The sequence below is a fragment of the Strix uralensis genome, chromosome 10 (assembly GCF_047716275.1).
Source record: "Strix uralensis isolate ZFMK-TIS-50842 chromosome 10, bStrUra1, whole genome shotgun sequence".
Lineage (NCBI taxonomy): Eukaryota > Metazoa > Chordata > Aves > Strigiformes > Strigidae > Strix > Strix uralensis.
Genome location: NC_133981.1, coordinates 9,242,501 through 9,267,011, shown reverse-complemented (window position 1 = coordinate 9,267,011; position 24,511 = coordinate 9,242,501). Strand labels below are relative to the sequence as shown.

Here is a 24,511-nt window from a genome sequence, read left to right as displayed (position 1 = left end):
CAGATTTACTGACCACTAGGTCAGAGTAGATTGCCCTTTCTTTTTGGTATTAAGAATTACTATGCATTGAGTTTACTTATTAAATTGTTAGCAAGTTGTTGTGTTGTAACGTAATGTCAGTGAAGTCGCCCTGCCTTACCCTGCTCCCTCCTCCCAAAAGCCAGTGCAGACCTCTGCTTTGGGATATCCATCTCCAGTTCTTTCATAGAGTCATAACAGCATTATGTTTTATGTATAATACTTTTCTTTTACTAGGGATGTAAATCTTTGGTCTATAGACCTGTGGTTCAGAGTTTTTCTTTAAAACATTAATGAGCATTTTAGTTTTGGGGGGAAAAAATTTACAAGTAATGATGATATTGTGTAAAAATGTAGCCGCTAAAGCATACGTTCTGTTGGTTTGACTTGTCTTATAGGAACATCATTTTTGCACATCACTATTAACAATGCAAACACCCTGAAATGCTAATAGCACTAGTAAGCTTTTAATTCCATGGAATTTATTGCTTGCTGTATTTCCATGAATTTATAACGCTTTGATTCTTAAGAGCCCCATTTAATCAGTTTTGCCTGGCACAGAACATAATAAACAACTTGCTGGTGCTAAAGTGCCACATGGGGGAGGCTGCTAACAAGAAAGTTAAATGCTTCTGCCACTAGCAGTTTCTTCGCTGTATTTTTCATGAGCTGTTACTACCAGTAATGTACTTTGCTAGCTTTAGAGCAGTGGTTAAACACAGTGACAAACCAAACAGCACTCCAGCGCTGTAAACACCCAAAGCAATACCATTTTTGTTCAGAGCTACAGTTTAAACCAAGCTTGAGGCTCAGTATCATTTTATGGTGATCAGTGATCTTTTTTTTTTTTTTTTCCTAAAGGCCTCGTTTTTCTTGATATCTTAATATAGGACCTTTAGGAGTAACTAGTGAGTGGTATTGATCAAGAAAAACTGTGAGGGGAGAGAGAGACAAAAGAATTGAAATACCTTAAAAAACACTTCTTGCTTGTTTGTGCTGCTTGACCATAAAAGTACAAAAAGACTGCCTTAGTAGAAAAATACCAGATTATCAAGTGCTTTAAAGCAGAAAATGTCATTTGAGTCTCAAAACTGCACCAACTTTATATAATTACCCTTTTAATTATCCCCAGTGGCCCATGAAATTTGTAAAATAGAGCATTGAGAGTTTGATTTACTTACATGTTGCACTTTAGTGTTACGCTCTTAATGAATATTGTTTAGTACTAATGTCAAGCAGAGATTGCTGAGTGCTATAGAGAGGAGCATGCTGCAAAGCTGGGTATTCAGAGGGGAATTGTGGAAACTCCACCTTAAATGAAGAGTATGTCTGTCTGTAAAGCAATATACTATAATTTTTGTTGCCTGAATGGAAACTGTATTGATTCTGTCCTCTGTGTGCAAAGTAGTTTACTATATTTTCTTTATTTAACCATGTCAGAGAAATAACCATTTTTAGGGCATTTATTTGGTTCTGTGTCAGCGTCTTCTTTGTTACGGAGAATAGTTGTGTCCTTCCTCTGAAGGACCAGAACATGGAAGTAAGTTTTTTAATTTTCTCTTAGGACCTAACTGCTTTAGGTTATGGTAATGGAAATAAAAGGAATCAATATTTGATGTGGGGTTTCTGTGGGGTATCCAAATACCATTTATTGCCAAGAAATTGCTAGAATAAGCTTGGGGGAAATGTAATCCAAAGTGTGGTCTAAAAATCCAGCTAAATTTAACAGGCATCTTCAAAAGTGAATGGAAACATCAGTGAACAGTAATAGTAAAAAGAAATAAAGCAGAGTCTGAAGGGTTAGATAATAGGATGTAATAGCTGGTGACCTCTAAATTATTGGTATAAATCTGCATGAGGTGGAGACTCAGCAGAAAGTATTTGCATTTGAAAATAGTCATAAAATGCTTTCAAGTGATGGCCTGGTCTTCAGGATCCATCCGCTGACAAGTTGGGGAGATTTGATACTGTGGGTGAATGACTCTCAGAAGGATGGACTGCCTTCCTCTTGCCTCATGTGCCGCTTTTTCTTTTCACCTTTTGAATTTAGCAAGTGTTAAGAACAGCAAACAAGCACTGGTAGGGGAGGTTGGACCAGTGGTACAACTACTTTGGCATGTCTAATAATGTACATGACCAGATGCCTCCAGAGAAAGTGAAAAAAGCCTGATGTTTTACTTTCCTTCCAAAGTTTTTATTCATGTTTTCCTGCATTCACTGCTGTAACGGTCTTGGTGTTCCTCTTATCTAGCTATGCGCTGCTTTCATTATCCTGCTGAACTCATGAGATCTTAGCATGGCTTCAAATTCATAGACCAATTTGTATAGTGTTGAGTTAAAACCCAATGCTTAATATGTTTTTCCAGTTTGTGAATATTCCTGTACATTTGTGATCTATATTGTTGATATATAAATACTGTGGTTGAAGGAGAGAAACAGCAGAAAAACAATTATTTTGCAACTTTCATGTAGTTCAGAGAAAATTTGAGTTTGAATCCTGGCTGTAAATGAATGGCAAAAATCTATTTACATCCCAAGGACCAAGATTTTTGTAATACAAATTTTTCTTAAACAAAAGAGTTAAGTGTTTGGCTTACAGCTGAAATTTGGAAAAGCAAAGTTGTGTTAATTGTTTACGGAAACAAACTTTAGGGAACTGATTTCTGGAATTATGAAATTTGAATTTATTTATATTTGAAAATACCTTGTTTAAAAGTAGCTCAAGGGAACAACCTCTGAAGAGGCTAATTGAGCATTTTTGTACAATGCTGAGCACAATGGGGCTCCTTTTTTGTTTGTCCTGAGGCCCTGCAATAATAAACAAAATTACTACTAATAATTGGGAGCCTTGATTTGAAGTCATGCTGACTGCAGGACGCAGGCAGTGTCAGTTTTCAGTAAGTGCATCAAGGCTGACCTTGAACTTGTATCTGCTGATAACAGCAGTGCAATAGCCCAGTTGTATCTGAGAGCGTGTCGTAGTGCTCAGCGCTGCTGGTCAGCTTTGTCGGTGATTCTTCTCTCCTTGTCTCGTGGCCCTTCTGTGGCCAAAGTCTGGACGAGCCAGGCTCTCCTGATGCAGAGAGTCATCTCGGTTAGCAGCACAGCAGATCCCCCAGCTGCTCTTTGTGCCAGGAAAGCCGTGCCGAATTTTGTAGGGGAATACGAGAAGATAAATTCGTTGTAACAGAAGTGATTATTTTGGCTCCATTTTATTTCATGTGGTATGTTTTCTGTCTCCTCTACCACTGTGCATGGGTGTGTCACTCCATTCCGTTTGTACAGCTTCTTAAATGTGTGTGGTATCATATCACGCTCTGGTCTTAATACACCAGCAATGGTAGAAGAGAGTGTATTTGTCTGGTTATTTGCTATTGGAAGGGTTGGAAATTTGCCTGAAAGACAAACTGTGTGGCAGGAGATTACAAGACTTTTAGTTTCCAAATCTGATTTTTTCCCTTGCGAATTTTTCTTGCTCGCTCAAAGACAAGATCCGTCTTGAACAGTCCTCGACTGAGGTGGTGCTCATAGCCACGCTGGAAAACGTCCTGTGGCTTGCAAGAGCAGCTGCTTGGAAGGAGGAGAGTTTTTCAGGAGCAATTAGGGTGCTTTCAGTTCTCACCCCATCTCACTTCATGCTCACACACAAGTGTTGGTGGGTCATGTTGACAGCATGGTCTTGGCACCAGGCATTTAACGAAGGTACTAATTAGTCATGATGCTTCCCCACCACAACGGATGGTTGCAGGTTGCCATCACAAATGTTGCATCGAAGAGATCATCTCTGTATTTCATTTTGTGTCTAAGTGTCAAAATTTGGGTAAGAGTTCATGACACTTTTGGAGGCATTGAACTGCTCTTCTTGATGGTTCTAAAAAATAAATAAATGCCGGGAAAGTAGAAAAAGGCCAAACACCAATATGTTAACTCTCTGTTGTCCAGTGTATTAACTCAGTATTGTCCTTCCCCAGTAGTCTGGCATCACAGATGTGGACAGAAATGTGAACTCTCACCTCAGAAGTAACTAAGAATAAGTGAAATTTCTGAAAGGCAGTTTTTACTCCTTTCTAAAATTGGAAGCATGAAGTGGAAGGTTAATAAGAAGAGAACCCTCTGAACCTTGCGGTTAGACTCGCATTTAGCCACCCAGCAGAGGAGGGGTGAGGGAGCCAAGCCAAAACCATCACAGAGAGTCCAATCAGATCACTGTAGGCATTCTTGTTTTGAAAGTTAGTAGGAAATGGTTTTCTTAGGAAAAAATGGATTTGATGTTCTTTTTTTTTTTTACTTCAGGAGCCAGTTTTCTGATCTCCAGTAAAGATGATGAACTTGTACTGGCCTTGAATTTCACGTCTCTATTTCACTATTTTTCATGAGCTGCAGTTTGTACGTTTGTTGGCAAATTACATGTTTTTGCAATCCTGCATGCCTCTTGCCTTTTAGGAAAGAAGGAAGAAAGGAGGAAGCTGTGTTGCATTTAAATGTTCTTTAGATCCCTTTGCATGTGCTTTTGCAGATTGTTGACCGCTCTTGCTTTGTTTTATGTGTTTGTAGCATTTTTCTTACACTTTGTGCAATCATTAGCATTAATGGGGATTTGTGAGTGTAACAAGAGGAGAACATACCCCAGAGTGTATTACTTAATTTCCCTTTGAAGTGGAATGAAGTTGTCCAATTGGCCATATGCTGTGATTTGCCGTCCTTATGAGTATTTTTTGAGTCCTTGTAGAGTAGGTTAATCTCTCCTAGGGAGCCTACGATTAATCACATTGGATTGTGTGTGGCATAGATAGATAGATACCACCTTTAAAAGTGCCACTAAGTTTCTGAGGCACCTTTTCCAAGCCAGGAGCAAGAGGTGCACAATACAAATGTACAAGAACCGTTTGCCTCTGCAAAAATTGTGCACTCACATGATTAGTGAGGCATGGTATTAAATTATTTGAGCTTTGTGCATAAATATATACCGAGAGAAGCCTTGTTACTGGGGATTTTGAGCATAGTTTCCTTCCTTATGGGCCAAATACTCCACTGTAGATCAGGCTAAGAGTATTTTGGTGGAGCTCTGCCCAGGCGTAGCAGCTGAAGAGCTGGTCCTCCTTGCGTGCGTGTTGCACTGTCCCACACCCAGAGAAATGCCTCCTCATGTTTTATGGGTGGACTTTGCAGCTTGATTGAAAATAGAAACACAGTAAACAGCAACTGTGTCTCAGAAATATCCCCAGCAACACAAACTGTCGCTATTTCAGCTTCTTTCCAAGGCCCCTTCTTGGGGGGCTGATCTGCAGCTATATTACAAGCACTGTAACATAAGCTGCAGCACCAACCCTGGAAAATCTTGTAGTACAGCTAACAAATATCTGCAAAACCTTGTTTGTATGTATGTGTGCTTATGTTTAAGATGCAAACTTGTATTTGAGTGTGCTCGGCTCCCTGCAGTATATAGCTGCAGAGCTATTTCTAAGATCTTGGAAGAGATAGGTTTGTAGTCTGATATTTTTTTTTTACTGTGTTTTTCACACCCTGATGTTTATTAACATCTTCCCTGATGTCCAGTTACAAGGGATGGATGCATAAAAGTTTACATGAAAATACATTTCTCTGTAAGTGCTCTCTCCCTGTGATTCCTTTGCTGCTTTAAACCAAAACCAGTTCCATCCTGTTTCATCCTTTACCCCTCAGACCTGGTAGAGAGGAGGGATGTTTTGCTTTTGTGTAAAATCCACCTTGTCCTTTCCATTTTTCACTCTGGTTTGCTTGTTGATTTGAAGTAGTGGGTGTGACCAGCTGTCAGAGTCCTGTTGGGAGCCCACTGCCAGGGGGAGCATCCTGGCTCATCTTCGGGATAACTGGAGGCACAGCCCTGACTCCTGCTTTTTATTCCTGCTTTTTCCCTCTGAACACACCAGCACATCCGAAAGTCTCCTTGTTGACCACTAGTGACTTGAAGCACTGAAACGTGAACTTAGAGTCAAGGGCAATGATTTCCTTTTCTGCTTCACTCTGCCTGAGCTGGGACCTGTAGCCAGGCTCTCTAGACGTGGTTCAGTGCATTCGGGGACATGCTGGACGTGAAGCATTTGCCTATTTGCTGAAAGACCTGCTTGCGGCAGCCAGCAGCGCTTTGGGCTAGTTGCGTTTTCCTCAGCAAAGAGTGAAAAGAGGGCAGATGGGAATATGGAGGGCATCTTATGCGTTAGACTGAGCTAAGAAAGATGGGAGGGCTGAGCTGTGACTGATTCTTTGTCCCTTGGGCCATCTCTGGGAGAGCAGTTCACCTCCATCTTCTTGCTCCCATCCCTTTTTCTTAACGGTTTTGCGATGCTCTGTGAGTTTGGAGACACACCTGCAAGCCAGCTGTCTTGCAAGGGCTTCATGGCGGACAGGAATTTTGTCAGGAGTTTATGTCCTTTCTCATCCAACTTAGAGCTAGCTAATGAGGGGCTGTAATAATTGTTTCAAAGCAGTTTTGGAAGAGAAGCTCTGTTGTAATGAGTTTAGTTTTGCTGCACAGCCACCCTCTGACCTGCCTTGGTTTTTCTACTTTAATTCTGTCCCCTGCCACAGCTGTAGTCTGTAATGAGGATCTTCACATCCTTAACCAAGGTGTTTAAAACTGATGAGCAGTTTTGGAGCGCCTAACTTAGGGACAGTGAGATTCAAGGATCAGTAGATGGATTTTGGGCAAAGTCCTCATTCTTCATAGCAGATTTGGCTAGTTGGGTTTGCTTTGGTTTGGTTTGCAAAGGTGACAGGGAATATCTTGATCTCCCTTTTTAAGGGCCTTTGTCCTGCTTTTAAAAGACAAATGTACCCAGATACTGCAGTAAAAACAGGCCCTACCCAGGATGATTTGTCTGATTGCTTTCCCTGGTGGAGCTTTTCTCCTCTGCAATGCAAATAATATGTTTGCAACATTGGATATCTTAGCTTGAATATGTGATGTTTCCAAAAAATGGTTTGATACCATGTCTGCTGGTCAGCCAAAACTCGTCAAAAAACAGTTTGAACATAATGATGAGTAAATTGAGCTGAAAGACTGTTTCTTGTCTCTTCTCTTACCTCATCCCAGTAAGGTCCATAGGCTGATGCAGTGCCTTGCTGGAGCTCCAGCAGGTCCTCGGGTAGATCGGGAGGAAAATGTGGGATTTGCACTAAACCACCTGAGAAGGAATTATTGCCAGTACGCCTAACAGCCACATTTAACCTTTGGTACGTCATCGTAACACACAACGTTTTAGGAGTGTTAATTATTATTTCTGGTACCCTAAGCAGAGAGTGCGTACTGTCATCTGTTGTGGAAACAAATCAAAAGACAGTCCTTTCCCTAACCAGCGTAAAAGGAAATATGTTTTCTGCTTAATTTCTGCTTAAAAGGGAAATGATTTTGAAGGACTCCTTTTTTTTCTATTGTTACATTTTATTTCTCTTCATCGTCCTTCCCTAGAATGTTCTGTGTATCTAAGTCCATCAAAATAATGGTAGCTGGGAAGGAAGGAGTAAGGTCAGGTGTAAGTTCCGAGTGCATATTTTCAGCTGCCCTCCTCAAAGCATCCTGTTTTCTTCAACACTGAGTCTGTTCTCTGTGAATCAGACCTTTTGTAGATGGAGGAACCTCTCTGAAATGTCCAAGGTTGAGAAGGTTTTTATGTGTGAATATGGGTGTATGCCTCTGCACATGTCCATTAAAACTGTGACTTTTGTGATTATTATTAACATTTTGTCTTTCATGACTATTTTACACTAGTTCTCTCCAGCGATTTCTTTCTAAAAGAGTTCTGTTGTGAACCATTCATGTTGGTGGGCTCGGCCACTGCTTCCTTGTGGTGCAGAGAAGGGAAGAGAGTATGACTTTGCAGAAACATAGGGTTACCTCCAACCACAGAAATCAGGCTGTAAAAATGATGGATATCTCTCTTCTGTCATCCATAGATCTGACGGTTTTGTATAACTTATGAATTAAACATTTGGGAGTTGTATATATATTTTTTTCCCTTTAACAGTCACCAAAACCAAGGCAGATAAGCCATTGAATAATTTTCAGTCATCCAGTAATGTTGCAGCAAGTTCTGGGAGCAGATCCCTGGAATGTCTCTCTTAAGAGAAATGGCAGAATTGCCATTAGCGTTAGTGAGATCAAGGTGGCACCCCGTGCTATGCCTTAACCATGAGACTTTAACCTTCAACTCCACACAGAACAGACAGGACCTTTACCGCAGAGGTCTCATCGGAAAGATCCTGCCAAAGTAAACAGCGTGACACTTAATTTATCTACCTCAGAAACATGAAGGGCTCAGTCGACCTGATGGGATCTGTGGTTCCAGGGAGTCTAGGTATTTAAAACCTGATGCTCAGCCTGCTAAGCCATCCCCTGCAGCTTTCCTTAGTGCATAAGATATGAAAAAATCTCCTGTCCTGCAAAACAGATATTAAATTGGATACTCTTTCACCCTGCCACGATAAGAAACGCGGCAGAGAGAGGCAGGAAAATGGAATGCTGCTTAGAAAGAAAATATATTTGAATCTAACATAAAAATTGGTGAGATAGGAGGATTTTCAGTGCTCGTAGCAATACCCTCCCCAATGAGTTGCTGAAAATTCAACTCTCCCTGTAGTTTTTGCACTGGATTGTGAATAAAAATGGTTGTGATTGATGAAGCGTTTGGTGTCTCACTGTAAGTTGGTCAAGAGGGACTTCTAAATCACCCAAATGAAATATTGCATTATCATGAACAGTAATATGTAACTGTTAAGTATGCCGTTGCTTATCATAAGCTCAAGCTACTTTGGAGCTCTACCCAGTGAGAAATCTTTGCAAGCATTGGAGCAGAGAGACTCTGCGCGGCCCGGCAGCACCACGGGGCTGTGCCCGTCCCTTCCTGGGTGGGACACGCCGAATTTGAAAGGACTGAGGTGTTGCCCGCATCCTCGCGGGGAGTGGGCACGTCAGCTGAGGCAGGAGGGGTTGCTTTCGGGTTTTGTTTTTTAGAGAGGCTGGAAGGAGGAAAAGGCAGTATGTCTTTGTTTGCTGAAGGGTATGGACCCATTAGTCAGATGTGGAAAGCTTTAGGGAAAAATTACTCCCTCGTGCATGGGGCTTGTTACATAGTTTTATTGAATATTGGGGGGGGGGGGGTGTTGCATAAAGTTTTTTACTGTTTACTGTTCTGTGCATAGGATAATATCCGAGAAAAAGAAGTTGACGTTTCATGGGAATAGCAAAATAGCATTAAAAAAAAAAAGTAATTTCTACTTTTCTTTACTGACACAAAGAAAGAGGCTGCTGTTGTTGCTATTTAAAAAAAAAAAACAAAAAGACTTTAGAGTGACCCACACATCCTGTTGAAAAGCCCTGTTTTTCCCAATTAAATGCCAACCCAGTTGGACTCAAGTTTTCTGTGTCCAGAACTTCCCACTAAGACCTTGCAGCTGTTTCTCAGAAAAGGATTAGAGAAATAGAAGCTGCCTGGCTGTGTAAGAACATACTTTCTTACTAAGTAACTACTTACTAACTCCCCTCTAACGCAGCCTTAGGATTTTCCATGTTTTGGGGCTAAAATGTGGAAACGGTGAGGGAGGTGACACTGAAGTTGGGGATTTTGCCTTGGACATACATACACGACTTGATCTCAAATTGGTTGAGCTTTGGATTGGTCTCCAAAAACGTCCCAAAGTGGACTAAACCGTCTAGTTCCTCTGTAGTGGACAAAAAAATGTATGCAACCCCTGCCATGAGACAGGTGACTGCTCAGGCAGTCATGGTTCATTTCTCTCTGGCCCTCTTGTCCCTGTCTGCTCATTTTCCTGCTTCCTGAGCTGGCGATGTCTCCTCTCTATTCAAATCAGGTGGCTTCCTCTACCCCTGCCCGCCAGCTGGGGGTCAGAGAGGAGAGGAGGAGGAAGGCAGCAGGTGGGGAATGGTGCCACTCACCTACTTCCCACTGAAGTCTTTTACCTGCTTGTTTTCACCTCTGTGCTCCAACACGTGGGAGCTCCATGGCATCTCGAAGAAGTAGTGATCAGGGTTGTTCACCACGGTAGATCTGCAGTGTTCCCTGTCTCTGTTTTCAGAAGTATCTCGGAAGTTTTAGATTAATCTTTTTGCCAGAATTTGGCCTGTGGCAGAATGCTCAGCAAGGAATAGTTCAGTACAAATCGTTAAAATTCAGCAAATTTAATAGTGACTGAAAACGAGGTAATTAATATGGGACATGGTATTGGGTGGTGCTAGTGGTCACACCTGTAGGATACTGTATGTGCGCACACGTGCACAGCGCCGGGAGGCTCTGTACAAGTACCATGTATCATATTTTAAAATACTAATGTTCTAATCAGTGTGAAGTTAGAGAAAAGCCTTCCATGTGTGTCAGGGGCTTGGATCCTGTTGGGGTGAAGTAATATTGAATAGGAGTCAGAGGAAGACTAAGGAGAAGCTCTTCCCTTGCACTCACGTGGGATGTGCTTTGCTGCTCCCTCCCTCCCAAGAGTGAAGTCCTTTGACTTGGCTCCATGCCGCCTCTAAGGTTCGGAAGAAATTCCTCCTGCTCCTGCCGGTTTCATTGCACGGTCAGGTCAGAAGGTTGATCTTCAGTGGTAGAGGAGAGGGAATTTTGTCGACACTAGCAAAAGCTGCTGTGCAAACTTGCATCTGCGGGCGTTGGTTTTGCAGCCGGTGTTTTTGTGCCAGCGCAGCGAGGCTCAGCAGCGTGGTGGCCTCTGCGTGGCCGTGGCCAAGGAGCCTCCATCTGACAGTGTGCAGTATTTACAGCACGGAGCAGTCGATCCCCCCCGTCAACAGGAATCTTAACTCATGCACCTAAACTGAAACAGTCATTAAACTTTTATCTGAATAGGAAAGCTTCACGTTTTCTTGACAGAACAGATTCTGTGGCTACTAATTTATGGCTGCAATTTAAGAAACAGACGTCTGTCTGACATGTGCCATGTAGTTCAGTAGGTCACCAGTGACATCATACTTAAAATCGTTATCTTTGCAAAATGTGCATTTTGTGTAAAAGCTTTTATTTATAGTCAGTCATTAAAATTGAGATCTGATATTTACTTTTCCTCTGATTAGGTTAAAGAGTGAATATGAACAAAAAGTACCCTCCTGTTGCCACCAAGCAGTTTACAAACTGTGCTATTCACATGCAGCCTTTTTAAAGGAATTACATTAAACCATTATGGGCTTAAATGGTATGTGTTAGTTAATACATTTGTGTTTTCACTGCTAAAGCTGGACTCAGCACCAATTCATGTCCAAGGGGTGTATTTTATTTCTTCCTGGTTCTTTACAGGTTCTTGTCCTCATCACGGAGCGGGTAAAGCCTGTGTTTTGTGCTAGAAGTGTTAGACTTGCAGAGAAGTGCTGCATTACCGGATTATGAGACTTTTGGAGGGGTTGGTGGGTTGCCTTCGTTGGTCTGAGGTTACAGTAGCAGGAGGACTGAGGCAGTCTGGGTTCTTGTCCATGTGTGAGCATTTTGCTGGGCCAAATTCTGAATCGTCCTGTTGCCCAGCCCCTGACATAATGTGTGTTCTACCCAAGACAGGGGGACTGCTAACGCAGTAACGTGCTTCTCTGTAGAGCATGAGCGCTGCCGTAAGCCACGTGAGGTCCCCAAAGGACGCGCACTAAGCTGCGCAGTAGGGTGTCATCACCAAATCACCTGTGATCCACAGAGCCTTAAAACTTACTGGCCTTGTCTTACGGGGCAACACAGACCTAGAGCCAGAGACGACAGCTCTCATCAAGGCTCAAGTTCTTGGGGTGTCCATGAACTCTTCTCCAACGTTCTCTCATCCTCCCCTCCTGCCATCTTACCTCTGATGTCAAATGGCCCTACCTGCAGCCACACTGAATATAACGTTCTGTGAGTGCTTAAAAATAGTGAACGTGAGTGCTGGTAACTTTTCTACACCCGGTTTCTCGGTGGAAGTGCCAAAGTGGTACAGGGTTCCCCCAGCCCAGCACAACGGGCTCGGCAGGACCTGAGCCCCCTCCGTGGGGAGCCCAGGGGCTTCTCCCTGGGCTGCAGAATGCTGCCGTTCCTTGGGAAGGTTCATGAGGGGAGAGAAGAACCCTTCAAAAGCGAGTGGCTGTTTAATAACTGTAATGAAGATGATTTTTGATCAAAAAGTATATATTACCAGTTGGCTGAACTGCACAGTGTACTTTTTTAATATTAGATAGGGCTGGGTTGGTTTTTTTGCCCAGATCTTACTGCTAAGATCACTGTCCCATTTCAATTTTTATTGAAACAAATAAACCCAATAAAAACACTTATGCTGAGAGCTGAAGCTCCACAATAAAAAAAAATAAAAATTACTCTGTATTGAATTTATTGATTTATTTATTTACTCCAACTGGAAAATTGAGTATTGTGTTAATGTATTTTATAAGAATCACAGTGCTCGATGAAATGGCTAATTTATTTTAGCGTATACATAAATAGCTAGCAATTTTCAGTGAGACAGCCTAATGAAAATGATGCTATGAAATTGTCTATACTATGAGGAGTGATGGAGTCAAGTTATTATTGGTTGAGTGCTACGACGTAGTGAACTGGCCATCATGTCTTTGAACTTTTGAACTGCTACTTGGTTGTGTGATTTATTGATTTTGATATCAGCATGTTAAGTTAACTTTTTATTTTTGTTGGGGGGGGTTGCACATGCGGCATAGATGAATAACGTGCTGTATAGTTGTATAGATGTTTAGGTTCAACAAGACGGTTGAAAAATTTAAAGCATGTTAACGGAGCAGGCTTACGCCATGTGGAAAGCCAGAGAGAGATGCTTGTAGGTACCATTAGATGTCAACACTGATGTTCTGATTGCTGCGGATTAGCCGAGTACGAGCGCATTTGGCAGGGTAAGTGTGCATCATATTTGTCAGAGAAGCGTTGCCTTTGTTCTAAATTAAGCGCGTGATCTCATAGCAACTTTGTTTGCCTATCTACCTTAAACCTCTCCTCGCGGTGTATCTTATCACACCGGTGCCTGGTACAGACAGAGAGCATCAGCGATCTCTTTTGTCAGCCCTTTCCAGAGGAGCGCTCCATTTTGCCGGCCGTGGAGCGGCGGAGGATGCTAACTGGTGGTGCAAACAGCTCAACAGCTTGTGTTGGACTGTTGCACCAGAGAGCTGCCCCGATCTGCTGTCACCAAGACGTGCAAACTTCTTTCATCTTAGAGCCGTAATTCCCTTGCAGGCTGGCTGCTAGTGCTGAGCCTCGGCACGCAGCGCTCGCCAGCAGCTGCCTCATCCCTCGGTGTGAGGAGATGCTACACTTGTTGTTCTTGGTAATTTGCTTAGGACGTGGAATCGAGGTACTAAAATAATATTGTTCGACTTAAAGCATTTTCCTACCGCAGAACTTTTCTTTCGACCGTGCTGGTAGGGGAGCCTTTGCATGGCGACTGCTCTGAGCTCTGTTTCTGATTAAACCGAATAACTTGACACCTGCATTTTACAATTTGCTTAAAGTGCTTTATCCTGTAAAACTAGCGATCTCAAAGCTTTAAAGCCAGCAGACTTGCGGGGCTTTGCACAACTTAGCTCATCCCACCAGTTCGCTGCGATTGTGTAAAACGCAACTGGACTTTTCTAATCTACTTGCCCCCTGCTCTCAAAATCGCAATTTTAACACCTACCCTCCCCAGCCCCGCTCACCCCCTCCTTCTGCCGTCGGTCTCAAAAATGCATGTGAGCATTACTGTATTATTTTTTTTTTTCAATGATTAAACTGACATGTCTTTATTTGGATGTTAAAGGCGCTCCCCCTTCTTTTCCCACTGTGACCCAAAACATTTTCAGTGAGCAACTGGGAAGCTGGTACCACTTGCCTCTCCTCCCCTTTTTCTCCCCCCTCTTTTTTTTTTTTTTTTAATTGTTAAAAAAGATGGCCTGTTTAAGCCAGAAAAGAAAACTAGTGGGAAAAGGCTAAAAACAGGACTGACACCAACACTATTAGCTGGGAAAAAAAAAAAAAATTTCCATTTCATTGCAACTATGTTATTGTTTACTTTGCCATACACATCCTAATATGGTTACCTCCCTGTCAAAGCGGCCGAGCCGGGCTGAGGGGCCCCCTCGGGGAGACGCTTCCAACTGCTGCTCAGACAATAAGAAACAAACGGCGCAACTCCACAAAAGGGCTGCCCGGAAAATAAGTGTCAAATAAATCCTGCAGAACTCTTCCTTCCCGGCACCCGGCCCCCCCCGTATGTAACCTGCGCGGTGCCCGGCGGGGCTGGGGGCGGCGGGGCGCGCTGGGCTGCCCGGCTCTGCCCGCGGATCATCCCGCGAGTGGGGAAGGGGACGGGGGGTGGGGGGGTGGGGTGGGGCGGGGGGGGGGTGGGGGACAGCGCGGAGGAGACGGGGTGGGGGGGGGGCCCGCGGCGGGACGGCTCCGCGCCCGCGCAGCGCCGCGCGGTGCCAGGTGCCGCCCGGCGGAGCCCCCCGGGCCGCCCCGCTGCGCGGCGGCGGCGGCTCCCGCGGCGGTGCCGGTTGTTATCTGCAGCGCCAGAACAAAGGTAGGTTGTTCAACTCCGCGCTCCGGGGGAGGGACAAGTTATTTTTGGAGGGTTGTCTTCCCAGTGCATGACTGGTTGACCTAAAAGGAGAAGGGGAAAAAAAAAAAAAAAAAAAAAAAACAGCCAAAAAAAAAACCACCACCCAACCAAACCACCACCAAACCCCTCGGTGGAGTCGAGGAATGAGCGGGCGTGCAGGGGAGCAGCTTTATGGAGCGTAGTTTTATTTTTATGCAACTTAAAGAAGCCGGATCCCCCTCCCCCCTCCCTCCCCCCTGTAAAATGCCCTGCTATTTCTAGAAAATCTGCGTTGCTAAAATACTTTAATCTGTGTGCTCTATTTTATTCTTTTAAATATTGATTTATTTTTTTTTTGCATTTCTGATTTTATGTGCACATATTCCTCTTAGCAGCTATGAATTTCTATGAATTCTAAATAAGCTTTTCTAGGGATGAAACGTGAGGGGTATTTTTACACGAGGATTTCAACTTTTTGGTTGACATAATCTGAAGGTACCGCAGCCTTTTCTGCAACTGTCCAAGTGCTTCCGTGCCCTGCGAGGAGTTATCACATTTCTTAAACCATCCCTTTATGTCATCTTTTTTGCTTTTTTCTTTTCTTTTTTTTTTTTTAAAGCCTGTATGTTATTCAGCTTCAGTGGATGCTTTTCTTTTCCTGCAAACTGAAATGCTCTTTGGTTTTGCTGTGCTTCTCGGTTTGTTTGGAAAATGTAGGAAAATATTAATACAGAGCAGTAAAAAAGAAACAGTGGTGCGCCTTCTGTTCAGGGGAGTCGGCAAACCTGTCCACTTTTATGCCGGGAAGTACAGAGAGCAAATCCATAATTCAGTGCAAGAGCAAATGAATTCACAGTGATAGGTATGATGGGTATTATGTAACTTAATAAGAAATACATTTTTGATCGTAGGAGCGGACACTGCGCTTGTAGGTATAAATACCAAATCTAGGTAAGTCTGTGGAAGAGCACTTTTCTTCCAGCCTGTATTACGCAGCATTGTCTTCAATCCCTAATTCTTACAGGATTTCAGAAGGGAAGCAGCTTTTTCCTAAATTGAGTATCATTCAAAAAATCTTTTAAATACCTGTTGTGTACTTGGTTGCTTAATTGGTTCTCCCTCTTCCTGACTCTGCTGCCTGCCTTCTCAGTTATTATGGGATCTCTAGATTATTTTTTTTTTTAGGAAGCCTGAGGTCCAGAGCAAACCTGGATAGCTCAGCTGTGCTTCTCTTCTTTTTTTTTTTTTTTTTTTTTTCCTCCTTAAAATATTATTTCTTACATACTCCTGGAGATTTCTTTTCTCTGCCTTTTTATTTATTTTTCTGGTGAGCTGTGCGGCCTGACCTGTGCTAATCAGAAACTCTTTTTAAAATGTAAGACCAAGTCAGATAATGTAAATAAACTTTTGTGTCCACAAACTTTTATCCTATAAAACTGGGATTTATTTTTTGTAAAAAAATACATTGCAACTCACTAGTGGTAAACACAGATAAATGTGTTTTGTAAAATCAAAGGGTGTCTTTTTAAACACATTTCTAGTTTTTGCTTTTTGGGCCATGTAGGGGATGATAGGAATTAGTAGCCTTTAATTAGACGTGGAGATATTCACATTTTACAGGGATTTATGTTAGAACATGGAATGGCGGGTGGCTTGTTTCCTCATTATGAATACTCCCTGCACATAATGAGGTTCATCATTAGTTGATGGAGTGAATTTGCCCTAGCTCTACCTTGAAAGGCACATAATTTACATACTACTTCAGAGCTTAGGCTTTAATGGATTCCTCGATGAATAAAATGAAAAGCTACTTTCTTTAAATTTTTGAACAGTGTTTTGATAATACGGATTTAATAAGACATTCAATTTCCTTGTTAAGTATATTTGAAAGTGCATTCCCAATTTTAGCACAAAATATACTTCCCCATGTCGCTTCCTATAATATTGGGTAATACGCAGTCAAATATATCAGTGTAAACATTTTGGGGGACACAGAGGGATTGTTCTACTCTGCGTGTGCAAGGTGGCACTGGGTCCTCTGGCCTGGTTCCCTTAGGGTTTCTACCAACCCCAAGCGTGCTAGAGCTCACCTGTACCGGTAAAATACCACGGAGTGGGCTTGCTCCCCTGTTAAAGCTCACTCTGCCTGAAGAGTGTTTTAACTGTATATTTACTGTGTACATTTGTAGTGATGGATCTATGGAAATGTGTCGCTGGCTGTCAGGCTGACAGTGACAAACCCGCTGGTCCCACCTCCCTATTTATTTTAATGAGACGAGAACAGCAAAAACTTCTCTGGTGCAGTTCCACCTCTGAAACTGCTGCGAAGATATGATTAGATTAGAGTAAATTGAATTGTAGACTGCCTAATGTGTTATCATGTCATCAGCTTACTCCAGCCCGGTCCACGGGGTAGAGTTAGCAAGACATCTCCTTCTTCTTCTTCTTGCTCACTTCTCGCCCTCTCCACGCGTGGGTGGGGGCTGCGGTGCCGTGCCCGTCCCGCGCGTGGGGCAGGCTGGGCACGGCCAGCACCTCTCCCCTCTGACACTTGCCAGTGTGGTGGAGGAGTCGGAGAGGCAGAAAATAAGGAAGCGAAGGCTTGTTTTGATAGAATGTTTTATTACCTGAAAACGATGAGCATATATTAACATTAATAGAATAGTCTGTGTCATTCTTTTTTAAGCAATTTACCTCCGCTGCAGACCTGTCTGCTTCAAAATCTTTCTCTGTTCTAAAACATATATTTGTTTAGGGAGTTTTCATTGAAGTGTACATGACAATTACAGCTGTTCATTAACAAAATTGGGTATTTGTTTTAAACTTTAACCAATCACTTTGATATGCTAATTATGGTGTAATTTAATTTGAGCCCTGTAATGATGATGCCGTTATTATGGACATAAATGATGCAGTTAAGCTGAGAGTAATCTCATTTGCATACTGTACATGCCAGTAAATTAAGCCCTTTCTTCGACTGCTTCAGCTTTAATTTTCCACTTCTTTTCACACAGCGCCTTTTCAGCCAGTCTCTTATAAGCCCACTTTGTAATAGTGCTGATGACTGTTTGATGTGGAGAGTTGCTGCACCACAATAATGCAAGACACAAGATGTAACATTTAAAGGATTCATTATCTTACTGAGTGTTGCTTTAAGAAGCTGGGATTAACAAGGATGGAAGTGTCCTCTCTGTGGAGCTGCGTGGGTCTTCCCAGAAACAAATGCAATCTTTATTTTTCTGCCTTTTTTCTTGGTGTACCCTAATAGTGGAAGGGTTTCAGTAAGGCCTCATGGTGTTTCTCAGGAACGAGCCAAAACACCATCGTAGTCGTGTAGTGCAACATAGAGGGTTTGACCTTCTCTGTAGCATATTCTGTGATGCTCCACTGTTGCAGAAAAGTTCTTGGATCCATTTACAATATTATAGAGATGGGAGATACCAGGTTGTTTCTCAGATTGGGTATGTGGGCTCCGAATCTATCTGCATAACGTACAGCGACGCAGAATTGAAGTCTGCATTGTTGGTTTTTTTTCATTCTCTTTAATCCTTGATTTCTCCTTTTGTGGACCCTACATGAGTTGAACTTCATATCTGGTTAATTTTGAATTTAATTTTAAAAAATGGTGTTCATACATTGTTACACCTGGCCATGCTAGTGAAAACCTGGGTTTCAAAAGAATGAAAGTCCCCAACACCAAGCAAAAATGAACTGCATAAGTGCTGACTTATACGGTTAATCTTTTCCAATTTACCATGTTGTCATTGAGCTGAAGTATTCTCATAACACTGTGGCATACAAAGAAATCATGTGAAATAAACAGGGCTCTTTTTATAGCTGCTTACTATTATGGTTAGATATTTTCATAGTTTAATACCTCTGGAAGTAAAGCCTGTCTCAAGTTTTTAGCAGCAGTTGGCCTCTCAGAAAGCCATTGTTGTGTGGGTAACCAAGTTAACTAAAGATCATTATTAAAACCTTGCAATCCTTTCCTTACACAGGGTCCCATGACCAAAAATAGCTTGTGCAGTTGCCCACAAGCATGCAAGTTAATAACTTCCTGGGTGAATAGTGTAAAAACTGCCGATTTCCAAAGCACGCACACCACCCCTGCCTCCACCCCTTTACAGTACGCAGCAAACAAATGGGAGGGTCCACTGTTTACCAACTGTCCAGCATTTAACGAGACTTCAGTTTTTATGGTTCTCGCCTACACTTGGTCTCAGTTCTGCATTTCTCACATGCCATTTTGTTTTCCAGCAGCTGTTCTATGGTAGCCTGACCATGCAGACGTGCTGGCTGTGGCCGTGCTGCAGCAAGGTGCTGCCTGATGGCGATCTAACTGCCCTGCTGAATTTGTACCTCCCATTTCTGGGTCAGTAATCATTCCCAACAAGCCTACTGCTCTGGCCACCAACTATGCTGGCATGTAGGATTTCAGTTCTCCTTGTATACCTCTTCTACGCATGACCAGTGCAAGGAAGAGCATCCACGGAGACAGGTACAAGCACAGAGTGTGGTGTGGGTCTTGGCTTTCACAGAGCCTTTGCTTTTTACCCATAACACAAGAGTTGAGATGGTGGTGTATGCCAGCCAGTTCTTCAGGGTGGACTACATCAGAGTGCAGTGTCAAATCTTGGGGCCCACCTCTGAAGTAAAATGTGCCCAGAAAAGGAAAGGCTTCCCTAGTTCTCTGAGGCTGTTGGCCTAGACATGGGGTTTGTACATGAGTGCCAGTGGGAGACAAAACCCAGCAGCCGGTCCCTTGCCCTTTGTGCTCAGAGCCCAGAGCTACTCAGGTTGCTGATGAAACCGGCTACAAGCTGACTCCACCCAGGGGCACAGGGAGAGACAGGGTTTCTCACAACACCGGGCAATCCAGACCAAGCTCTCCCCAGGAACTCCAGAAGGTCAGAAATACTCTAGTATAATGTTAGAAAATTTCAGCCTTTAAAGCTCATGTAAAAAGATTTCTCTACTTCATCTATTTTAGCAGTATCGCTGTGGTTCAACCCTTTCTCTTTCTTCTAAAGATAATGTATGTGTTGCTTTGGGATGTCATAGGCTACAAAGGAGGTGGTGTGTCTTCAGCTTTTGTAGGAATGAGTATGCTGAGCATCTCTCTCTTGGGTCACAGAGAGATTTCTGGCCAAGCAGACAGGTGACAGTAGGATGGACTGAGAGGTGGGGTAAGGGAGTCTCTTTTGGTGCTTTTTAGTGCTTCATGGATGTAGCGATGACACAGTGTGTGCAGAAACTTCAGTGATAATCTTCTTGCGAGATAAAAATATTTCTTCCAAGTGATTTCAATACCTTGCCCTTAAAGAAGATGTGTTGTAAGAGTTGTCTTCACAAAGGAGGTTTCAGGCATAGTTTGTTGTCCTCCTTTGTCCTGACAAAGCACATATCCTTCCTCCCCTCCCAGGACCTTTGAGTTTATTCTGGATAAAGAAACTTGTTTATGAAGAAGATTTTCCCTGTATCATTCTCCCTCTTTAATCTGATCCTGGATTGTAATTTTTAGTAAGTTTCTTCTTCCGCAGTTCCCAACATACGAACCTTTTCACCCAATCAGGTGGGAAATTAAAAGCAATACCAGTTCAGATGATGTACTGTGCAGCCCTCTTTGAGCGTTTCTGTGTAATTCAGGATTGCTGAATGTGAAATTTTTCACATTGGTAATGATAGTTCTCTGCAGAAAGTTATTTCGGGGAGTTTGGAGCTTCATGGGAGATGGATTTCTCCTTTTACAGCTTTGTTTACAAACAGCTTTGTTCTTACCCTTTTCCAGCAAAATGAGTGTTTCTTCACAGAAATACTTATGGTTGAGAGCAAAGCCACTGAACCTCTCTCTAGAATTATAACTGCACAGATTAAAGAGTAATTTATCATATGCTAATATACTTACCCCATCAAAGTCATGGGCGTCAAGACACAGAAACAAAAATAGACCTCTGATCTCTATCTCTGTAATGCTTTTCAGCATAGAGTCTCTTATTGGTATCAAGAGAAAAAGCTCTAGGAATTTGTGATTGTATTTACCAATAGCTGAGGATAACAGTTGTCTGTCACTGAAATTACCCAAGTGCCAAGCTGTTGCCCTTCCAAGTCTGACTGAACCAAGTTGACTGCAAATTTCAGAGTGTGAAGAGTCCCTGTTCTCGTGCTTGTCAGTTTGTTCCTATTTGTTCCATCTTTTCATGGCTGTAGATGGTGGACAGGTATCTGTGATGAGAAACCCTGAGAAGTACCCATAGATGCTTCGCTTTTCCAGTATGAGAGACCCTCCTAGCAGTTCCCGGTGGCAGGCGGCTAGCTCACCTGGAGAGCATCCTGAAAAGGGTGATGTTTTGGAACTACGGGTGAGTCTGCCTGTTGCTACTGGTCCTGAGCGTACACAAAATAAAACAGTACAAGTGAAGTAGCTGTTAGGGTTTCTTTAATCTGTAAGCTTTTAGTTCTCCTGGCTGCACATATCCTCTTCCAGCAGCAGTTTTTCCTGTGACTGGAGAATATGAATGTCTGTCTAAACTGACTGAGTGGACAAAGCAACGTGATGAAAGCGTACTGAACAAACATGCTTCAAGCAGAAGAGTGAAGTCTATCAAGCCAAGCTGTTAGTAAGAGGACTTGGGATAAACCACATGCTCACCCCCTTCCTTTTCTCCTGTTATCCCTGTACCACCTGAGGACTTACATGGAGCAGCATTGTAGGTATGCACACACAGTGCGGTCACCAGCTTCTCCCTGCGACCTATGCCTGCTTCAGGTGCGAGTCTTCAGCTCTGGTTGTGTTGAATTTGGCTTCGTGTTGGCTTCTCCTCCAAATAAAACACTTACCCTGAGGATGGCCTTTCAAAAGACCATGTTCTTTTTTCCAAAGAACTGCAAATTCTTGAGCTGGGCTGCTTATGTAGTTTCCTGAGACCATCACTTTGAGGAAGCTGACTGAAACAAATGCTGCTTTCAGGTGCGTGGCCTAAATCAAAAGCAGCTCTGTTTGAGTTCTCTGAAGTTGGTCAGGGTTTCACCATTATTAACAACCATATGGTCCCAGGCAATGGTCTTCTGTTTTGCACGGGGGAAGGGCAGTGTCTGCTGGCCCTGTGCTCTTCTGCTGCAGGGATACAGCATGCAAAAGCCAGCCACAAGCAAGGAGGGTTCCTTGATACAGCTCCAACAAATGCGTGCTTGGTGGCCAAGGCCAGAGGTGTCAGAAACGGGACAACCAGTCTTGTCCTCCTTGCACAGATGCCTGTGCAGTAGAGACCGACCTGGAGGCAGTCTGCCAGCTGGGAACGCTTGCCTGTTTCTTTGCAAACAGAATTTACCCTTGGACTTTAGGAGGAGCAAGAAGGCTATGTATGAAAAGTTTCCTGGGCTTCATGCTGAGGTAGGGCTTGCAGTGTATGTTCAGCAAAGCTTAGAGACCCGTAGTTCAGCTCTTCCAGCTGTGGGATATTTCTTGTGTTCATTGGTGTCTGCTTTTGCAAAGGCAAGATTGAATCTGGGTGGGTGTGCTACAGGCTGGTTGAAGGAAACCAATACGAAGGAATGAGCCGTCTTTCCCAGTGAACAGAGAGTTTTACATTGCTTTTACAATGAAACAAATATAAAAAGGAAGAATGAAATGATAATAAGCTAAATTGGTGCCAAATGTATGGGATTCCATGTGTGTGCAGTAAAGGGAAACCTAGCTCCTGCAGTTTTCCCTTGGAAAATGACTCGTTCTGTGTTTAGAACCCATGTGCAGGATGACCATATAAATGTGGTTAAACGGCATAGGATTCTGATCAAAGGGGCAATTACGAGTAATAAAATAGGAAATATAATTATTGCTACCATTTCAGATCTTATAGCCAGGGAGAATCTTAGCAGCTAGATGGAGAAAAAGCCTTAACATTAAGAGAAGAAAAGAAGAAAACCCCCAGATTTCAGCTTGTTGGGCTCTATAGAAAAAGAGAGTTGAAAAATAAAGATATATTTCCTAGAATCTCTGAATTCCCAAATAAATAATAATTAGAGGAGTTGTGAACAACCTAATTGGTGGCTGAGCTGAATCACAGCAGAAACTGAATTACCAACTTCTGCACAGGAAAATTTACCAAAGTTGGAGCTGTAGCTGGGTTATTTTCACCAAATGTCCAGCACATATGCTGCGCTTGCTTTTATTGTTCACCGTTATGGTGTCATGTCTCGCTAGATTGTGCTTTGCTACACACCTCCACCCCCTAACAAACTGGCCCTATATATGCATGTAGGCAGAATATAGGGAATTAAGCTGTGACAGTGAACTTCTGGGGTTTTTTATATGCTTGACAAATGTTTTTTAAACATGGTATAAATACATTGTACAGTAGAATTGAAGTGTTTGAGGGGCATATTTTACTCCCAAAAGAAATGTGTGTATTTTGGCTTCATATTCCTCTGTATTCCCCCCCCCCCCCCCCCCCCCCCCAAAAGAAATATTTAATATTTTAATGACACCTATGTTTAGATAATACAGGTTTGGACAGTATTCTCCTCTGTATGTTACAGAGTTCCTACCAACACGCCTGGACAAACCTCACCACCTAAAACCCTTAGGCCAGATTTTGGCATTTGGTGTCCTCAGAGGGAGGGATTGTAGCTGTTAATCCTGTAATAGTCAGATTCTTCAAGGTAGCATCTTCTGTCCTCCCACGGGTTAGATTCTCAGTTTTACCTGACTGCGTGAATATTTCTTTTCAAAGGCAACGTAAACCCTTCTGCAGGCTCCACTCATCCTCGCTTCCCCTCGCTGGGTCTTGCCCGGGCACTTCTCTTGTTCTTCGACCTTTTTGCCATCGCCATCTTCTTCCTTTCTGATTCCTTGGAGAAAATTCCTTATTTGTAAGGGTCCATCCCTCCTAAACCCATTCCCTGTGCTCTGCTCGCCTTGCTACAGACGCCTCTCCAGAGGAAAGGTGAGCCGGGCTGATCCCATCGCTCTTCAAGATCGCGAGGTCATGCATTCGGTCCCCTTGCAGAAATGCCAAAGCCTATCTAGAGTCAGACGTGTAAATGTTGTGCTCAAAAATAATAATTAAAAAACCAATCTGGTGGCTGAGTTCTCTGGAGGAATGGGAACGTCAGCGGGCGTTGGCTCTTACTTGTTTTGTTACGGCATTGTGTTTTCAGTGGCTGTTTATAAGCTCCAGATACTTGGGCTGAAAACATCTTCCTCACCTTGTTCCCCTCCCGTGGGTGGGCGAGTGACTCAGAGGCACGGCAAGGGACACGGGCACCTTACCCTAGCTCCCCCCTTGACTTTTCCAGTTACGTTAGCTAGGTCGCTTGGAACCAGTAAATGCTTCAATACACATTTGGCCCCATCACACCCATCCACGTGTTAAACTCGCCAGTGAATGGGGGCTTTAGCCTCCCTGCGCCCTACAAGCTCCAGTAGTAACACATCTACTTTATAGAGCTGTTGTAAGCCCTAATTAACTCACAGTTGTGGAGAAACTTGGTATCTTTCAGATATATGGGCCCTAAGAAATGTGAGCTTTTGTTTTTCACCTGCAGGGTAGAAGCTTTCCTTCCCCCCATGCAGCTGAAGCTCCGGCCACGTTTCAGCATGGCATCGCACCTGAAGTCTGTGGGCTTTGTAACGCACTCGGGCGAACTGCGCTCACACGAGAGGCTTTGAACACCCCCTCCAGAAAAATGCAGGAAAAACATTTTGTTTCATTAGTATTTGGGGTGGAAATATGCTGTAGATTAATCCTCTTTGGAAAGAGATTAAGAAATGTTCTCTCCTCCTCCCTCCTCATGTAAGAGTAGGTAATGTTTATTCTTTCTTTATTAACTACAGACGTCAGAGAAAAAGGACTGTTGCCCTTTGATTTTATTTACAAGGCAAAAGTGAAAACTTGTTTGATCATATCATGGCTGTTTAGCTTCAGCGTAAGAGTGG

The 24,511-nt window shown here is 43.1% G+C and overlaps 1 protein-coding gene across 15 annotated transcripts in view; it reads left to right on the top strand.

The window, feature by feature from the left end:
• FOXP1 (forkhead box P1) overlaps window positions 1–24,511 on the top strand; it is a 389,603-nt gene that overhangs the window by 173,963 nt on the left and 191,129 nt on the right. Inside the window, exon 1 of one of the 15 annotated variants that reach the window (XM_074879147.1) lies at window positions 19,027–19,075. The exons of the other annotated variants lie outside the window; for them this stretch is intronic. The gene's annotated coding sequence lies outside the window, so the exon portion shown is untranslated. Of the gene's footprint in view, window positions 1–19,026; window positions 19,076–24,511 lie in introns of those variants that run through there. 15 annotated transcript variants of the gene reach the window in all.